Source organism: Chiloscyllium plagiosum, chromosome 29 (assembly GCF_004010195.1).
Source record: "Chiloscyllium plagiosum isolate BGI_BamShark_2017 chromosome 29, ASM401019v2, whole genome shotgun sequence".
Classification (NCBI taxonomy): Eukaryota; Metazoa; Chordata; class Chondrichthyes; order Orectolobiformes; family Hemiscylliidae; genus Chiloscyllium; species Chiloscyllium plagiosum.
The window spans coordinates 7,440,711-7,447,867 of record NC_057738.1 but is presented as its reverse complement, the minus strand read 5'-3'; the positions used below and the strand labels follow the sequence as shown (position 1 = coordinate 7,447,867).

General features: G+C 43.0%; 1 protein-coding gene across 1 annotated transcript in view; it reads left to right on the top strand.

Annotated features, from left to right (window-relative positions):
- Positions 1-2,593: 2,593 nt before the first annotated feature.
- si:dkeyp-120h9.1 (Y+L amino acid transporter 2-like) overlaps positions 2,594-7,157 on the top strand; it is a 140,494-nt gene continuing 135,930 nt past the window's right edge. Inside the window, exon 1 of the mRNA XM_043719096.1 lies at positions 2,594-3,078. The gene's annotated coding sequence lies outside the window, so the exon portion shown is untranslated. The remainder of the gene's footprint in view (positions 3,079-7,157) is intronic.

The window sequence follows — 7,157 nt, the reverse complement described above, 5'->3', positions numbered from 1 at the left end:
AAGGTCTCTTTGTTCAGCAACACTCCCTAGTACCTTACCATTAAGTGTATAAGTCCTGCTAAGATTTGCTTTCCCAAAATGCAGCACCTCGCATTTATCTGAATTAAACTCCATCTGCCACTTCTCAGCCCATTGGCCCATCGGGTCAAGCTCCTATTGTAATCTGAGGTAACCTTCTTTGCTGTCCACTACACCTCCAATTTTGGTGTCATCTGCAAACTTACTAACTGTACTTCTTATGCTCGCATCCAAATCATTTATGTAAATGACAAAAGGTAGAGGACCTAGTACTGATCCTTGTGGCACATTTTGAAGAATGGGAGGTGATTTCATTGAAATTTACAAAATATTTAAAAGGATAGACTAGCAAGATGCTTCTTTTTTGGGAATCTGAAACCAGGAGGCAGAATTTTATCTCAGTAAGAGGGCTGCTATTTAGGACTGAAATGGAGATATATAGTTTTTAGACAAATGGCTTTGAGTCTTTGGAATTCCATACCAAGAGGGCTGTGGTCTTTGAGTATATTTGAGATCAATTGATTACTGATTATCAGTGGCGTAAAGGGTTATGAGGATAGAGTTTATCACCAGCCATGATCATATCAAATAATGGAGCAACCTCTATTGAGTGAATGGCCGCCTTCTGTTCCCATGTTATGATGTCAACATCCATCACTTCATTGATATTTAACAGCAGGCTGATTGAGTGAGAGGCAGGGTTGGATTTGTTATGCCTTTTGTACAGTGGACCTACCTGGACAATTTCCCATCTTTTTGGGTAGATGCCAGTGCTGTAACTACACTGGAACAGCTCAGTAAAAAGCACAGGTAGTTCTGGAGCAAATGTTTTCAGCAATACATTCTGGATGCTTTTAGGGTCCATAGCCCTAGCTGTATCCACCTGTACACAACTATTTCTTCATGATACTTGGAGTGAATTGAAATGGCTGAAGACCAGTTTATCTGATGGTTAGGATCATGAGGAGGTGCAAATGGGTTATGGATTGTACGTCTTGGCTGATGATGTTTGCAACTACCTTTTGTACTGACGGGCAGGGCTGTGTGACCACTTACAATGCGGGTATTCTTGAAAAAGCCTCTTTGTTTGGTTGCCCACCAAAATTACTACAGTACTGCAGAGCGTTTATCTGATCAGATCAGTGGTAGCGTTTCTTAACTGTGTTTCCATACCTGTGCCAAGGCGCTGTTCAGCATTTTTCTACCCCTATTTTACAGCTTCACCAGCTTGGCAGCTTTCTTTTAGGTATGACTGATGCTGCTCCTGCCTCTGTTTCCTTCTTTTACTTCAAAAATATACTTTATTCATAATATCATTTGGTACATAGTCAGTAACACAGTTCAGCTCTGTACAGTAACATATGAAGGAACAAACAAACAGACAGTGGATTTGACTTTATGCAGTAAATAAACCAAAGGCATTTGTTACATTACAGTAGTGCTCCCGTACCCGCGGGGGATATATTCCTGGACCTAACACAGATAGGAGCAAACCCATTCATTTCAATGGGAAATCTACCTTCCCAGCAGCCCCCTGGTTCCCTATAATAAATTCAGAGTGCGGTAATCCACTGGTAACTGAAACCATGGAGAACAATTCTGTCGCTATAGGGTGTGGTTGTCTTGTATATTTACATACGTTTGAGGCACCTGATAACTGAATGGACCCCCATTTAACTTTGACAGAACGACCTTAAGATGGTGGTCTTTCCCCACTGCACCTTGGTGGCAGCTGTCCAAAGCTTTAATGCTCCCCTCAGCACATAGTCCTGGACCTTGGAATGTGCCAGTCTGCAACACTTAAATTGAGGTCAACTCATTGCTCTGGAAGACCTACACTCACCATTGAACCAGCCCCTGGCATTATGGTAATAGTGGAATAAAAACAGTTTGTATTCTTCGCCCACTCTTTGTTTTGGTTAGTTTGACATTCATTAAGCCAAATAAATTGGAGTTTAAAAGAACATTGTGACCTTTCTCATAGAAAAAAAAAGCTTGCTCAAAATTGTTGAAAATAGCATTTGGATAGCAATCGTCATTTAAACTATCTATAACGATAACAGTGCTCGGAGTGTACACACTGAAGGCGGACCATTCGGATATTGCCAGCAAAATCTGGTTACACGAAGTCATATTGTGTCGTTCTGCAATTCAAATGAGGGGGGGGAAAAAAATGAACCCTTCGAGGAAGGGTGACTCGATCCGAAGCGTTACCTCTGATCTCTCTCCACCGATGCTGTTGGAGCTTTTCCAGCACTTTCCGTTTTTGCCATGACACCTTAGACTGCTTTCTAGCAACGCGGAGTGAAGGAGACGGCCCACGGGATAGGAGGAGATGCGTTTATTTTTTGTTTGGAGTTGACTGTGTTGCCGGCGGGCGGCAGGCTGGGGATTCGCTGGGTTTTGTTTTTGAAAGGTGAGCTGTGATTGAGGGAGCGCTGCCCATGATGGGGCTCCTGGCAGATGGAACGTTGTGTTGCTGATGGTGTCGTGTCTCAGCGTTCTAACCTCGAACGCCGTGCCTGCGGCAGGGCAGGGCGGCCGGGCAGGGCAGGGCGGCCGGGCAGCCGGGCAGGGCAGGGCGGCCGGGCATTGTGTGCGAGCCAGGCCGGAGCGGCTTCTCTCTCCCTCCCTCTCTCTCTCTCTGCTGCATTTCTTTTAAATTTCCTCAGTGTATTTTTTTTCCATTTGCCATTTTCACTCTCCCATATTCAGTAATGTATGTGCATTGTAACCCTGTAGACGACGTTTTGTTTCATTGCTGTGGCAAGTTGGGCGCGTGCTTGCTCTCTCCGCCCCCACCCAAACAAGAGAGGCCGCCTTTAGCTGCTGGGTGCAGACTGATGTAATCTCCTTCACTTGAACCCTCTCTCATATGTTGGATTGCTTCAAGCCAATTCTTAAATTCCGTGATCTCCCACCGAGCAGCAGGAACTACCACGTGCTTCGGTGCGCCGGTCAAGGGGAGTATAAAGTTTCTCGCCCAAAAGCAGCAGGTTATAACAGGACTGTCTGCCTTGTTGATTGTTTGAGAGGGTGGAGAGAGTCGGCTACGGAAAGGTACAGAATTGTCCCTTGGTTTTTTGGATTGTTATTTTTCGAATGGTGGGTGCGTGAACACATCTATCCACTTTGGGGCTGCTCTGACTGTGTCACTTCGCAAGTGTTGATCGGCTTTTGCTGGTTTCTGGATGTTGTCCTAATGTTGTCATTTAAGACATACGCTCGTACGCTGAGACATTTTGCTGTGTTCGTGGTGTTTTTGATTTTTTTTTACAGTCTGTTGAAATGCAGCACGTTCTCAGAATTAATGAATCGTTACGTTGTAGTTAGCAGAACGAAGGGATATTCTCTGCATAGTCCAAGGATTTGGGTTTAACCAACATTAAATGGTCACCTCGGTATTGCATGTCGTTGCTTCTGGTTCTTTGTTGAGTGCATGGCTGGCGATTCCGACCTGAGTCTTGTACCTGTAATTTGTTGTACAGAATTGAAAATAAATGAAACTATAATAGTGTACAAATGGGAGGGCAATTGTTGCAATTGTCTATATATGTCATTGATACATCATGTGGCAACACAATGAAGTCTTAAAATAACTTGCTTAAAACTTATCCTTGGGACGTAGGCCGATACTTCTCAACCTTGATTGCATTTAGTCATAGAGATATATCGCCCGGTGACTGGCGGTTTCTTACTCAATCTTTTGTATACCTTGCGATGATGATGCTCCCAAAATGTGATTGGGTTGTAAATTTTCGGACCATGATTCAGCAAGGATGAAACTATTTGGGAACTGTTTGTACCTTTAAACTGGTTTGTGATCTGCTGGCAATGTTAGAATTAATGGGGATTCTTTGCTGACGTTGTTCTTTGTATTAGAGATTGGGAGGCGGTGAAGCAAACATGGTGATTTGTGAAAATATGTTTTGCTGTCACAGTGCAATAGTGTTCCACACGAAGACCAGCTGCAAAGCAAGGAGCTGGATGCCAATCTTTTAAATTGTCCTGGTCCTTCAACTTGAGTGATACACCTATTGGAAACCTATCTAAGACAATGTTGATTATTAGGACACACTTTCCTCATTCCTGAAGAAGGGCTTATGCCCGAAACGTTGATTCTCCTGTTCCCTGGATGCTGCCTGACCTGCTGCGCTTTTCCAGCAACCAGTGTTGATTATTAACCAAAGATGTGAAACTTGTGTATGGTGGAGTAGCCTTGAGGAGTCAGGTTCCAACAGGTTTCAACAGTTTCCTCATTTCCCCTTCCCCCACCTCATCCTAGTTTCTAACCTCCAGTAACTCGACCTGTCCGGACTTGTCCGACCTGCCCAGCTCCTTTTCCACCTATCCACTCCACCCTCTCCTCCCTGACCTATCACCTTCATCTCCTTCCCCACCTACCTATTGTACTCTATGCTACTCTCTCCCCACCCCCACCCTCCTCTAGCTTATCTCTCCATGCTTCAGGCTCTCTGCCTTTATTCCTGATGAAGGGCTTTTGCCCGAAACGTCGATTTTGCCTGTCCTCGGATGCTGCCTGAATTGCTGTGCTCTTCCAGCACCACTAATCCAGAATTGAGGTGTCAGGTGTTGAGTAGAGCACATTTCTATTTTAGTCCCTGTGTTAATGTGGTTAGTCTAATCAGGGCTCTGGTCACTGCTAACCTTAATCTGCCAATGGTGTGAATCTTGCTTGTCATGGTGCTGTTGAAGGTCAGAAAAACATGGTAAAAGTTGCATCTGTTGGTACTGACCATTGCCTGGTATTTAGTTGACACAGTGCTAAATTGTCACTTGTTCATCAGAGCTCAGCACTGCAGTTGTCATATTCCGCTTGAGATGAGGGAAGATGATCAATATACTTGCTGAAGACAGCTGGGCATAGCAAGCTGCCCTATATGAAATGCAACCAAATCCTTGGTTTGGATTTGCTAACCATCAACATCAATAATCACCACCTGGGTTGAAAATGATTTAACTTGAATCATTTTGTCAGTAACCGCTATTGACTACAATTTTTCTAAGAACTGCTTTGTCACACTTGCCACTTACTGCCTTGATGCTCAGGATGATACTTTTTTTTCCCTGATGTTTAGCTCTTTCATTCAATTCTGAGACAAGGCTACAATGAAACCAAAAGCTGAATGGTTCTGCTCACACATGCATTGAGCATCAGACAGTAGGTATTCAGATATACATGGCCTCTGTTGGTATTATTGAGCACCGTTAGCTACTTTGTGATGGGTTTAGTGCAGTTTATGATGGAGATTAATCTGTTTAATGTTAGCAGATACAAGATAACCAACTCTTTGTCGCTGAAAATGTCACAATTTACCTGAAACAGTAGCAGTACTCAAATTCATTGTGCTACAGCTTGAGTATTTATTGTTTCATGTCTCCATTCATTAAAGAAATAGTAAAATGTGTTCATATTACTTAAATAAAGATGGAATCTTTAAAAAGAAAAATAGTGCACTATTCAGTAGAGTTAGATAAATTTATTAAGAGTTTTAATATGATACACTTGGATTCGTTCACAACACTTTTAGTCTCGATGCAAAACGAGAGCTTTCTAAGTTGGGAAAATGTTTATGTTTGAAACGATCAGATTTTAGAACAGTAGATTCTACATAGCAGAAAGATGTTGTGAAACTTGAAAGGGTTCAGAAAAGCTTTACAAGGATGTTGCCAGGGTTGGAGGATTTGAGCTACAGGGAGAGGCTGAACAGGCTGGGGCTGTTTTCCCTGGACTTTCGGAGGCTGAGGGGTGACCTTATAGAGGTTTACAAAATTATGAGAGGCATGGATGGGATAAATAGGCAAAGTCTTTTCCCTGCGGCTGGGGAGTCCAGAACCAGAGGGCATAAATTTAGGGTGAGAGCGGAAAGATATAAAAGAGACCTAAGGGACAACTTTTTGTATGTGTATGGAATGAGCTGCCAGAGGATGTGGTGGAGTCTGGTACAATTGCAACATTTAAGAGGCATTTGGATGAATAGGAAGGGTTTGGAGGGATATTGGCTGGGTGCTGGCAGGTGGGTCTAGATTGGGCTGGGATATCTGGTCGGCATGGACAGGTTGGACTGAAGGGTCTGTTTCTCTGCTGTACATCTCTATAACTTTATGACTCTAAGTATTTGTTACTGAACATAGGTAACAAAAATGATTCCACACAAATACTTTGTGCCAAAAAAAAACAAAGGGGAAGTTTAATGTTGCAATGATGAAAAACATCACTATGTTGCTAAGAATACTTCCTTTGACTCTTGAGTCAACCAAGTCCATTTTAATAGTTCTGAAGGAGAGTTATTTTGGACGAAAATTTGTTTCTCTCTCCATAGATGCTGTCAGAGCTGTTGAGTTTCACCACCTTCTGTGTTTGTTTCAGATTTCCGACATCTGCTTTGCTTTTACTCAATAGCACTTCATTTCTATTTGTCTGAATCTAACTGCATTGCCTTTTCTACTCTGCACCATTTGATTCTTAACATACCATTTTGAACAGCATTTTATTTTCCCACCTGGGCCCCAAATATCAATAGCTTTAGGGGCCGTGAAGGATTGGGGAGACACCGAATGAATACTTTTTGTCAGTATTCAATCAGGAACAGGACATTGTTGTCAATGTGAATACTGAGTCACAATGTAGAATGGATGGCTTTGAGGTATGTAGAGAAGAGGTGTTGGAAATTCTGGAAAGGGTGAAAATAGATAAGTCCCCTGGGCCTGTTGGCATTTATCCTAGGATTCTCTGGGAAGCAAGGGAGGAGATTGCAGAGCCATTGGCCTTGATTTTTATGTCCTCGTTGTCTACAGGAGTAGTGCCAGAAGATTGGAGGCTAGCAAATGTGGTTCCCTTGTTCAAGAAGAGGAGTAGGGATAACCCTAGTAACTATAGACCGGTGAGTCTCACTTCTGTTGTGGGCAAAGTCTAAGAGAGAATTGTAAGGGATAGGATTTATGAACATCTGAAAAGGAATAATGTGATCAAGGATAGTCAGCATAGTTTTGTGAAGGGCAGGTCGTGCCTCACAAACCTTATTGAATTCTTTGAAAAGGTGACAAAGGAGGTTGATGAGGGGAAAGCGGTAGATGTGGTATATATGGATTTTAGGAAGGCGTTTGATAAGGTTCCC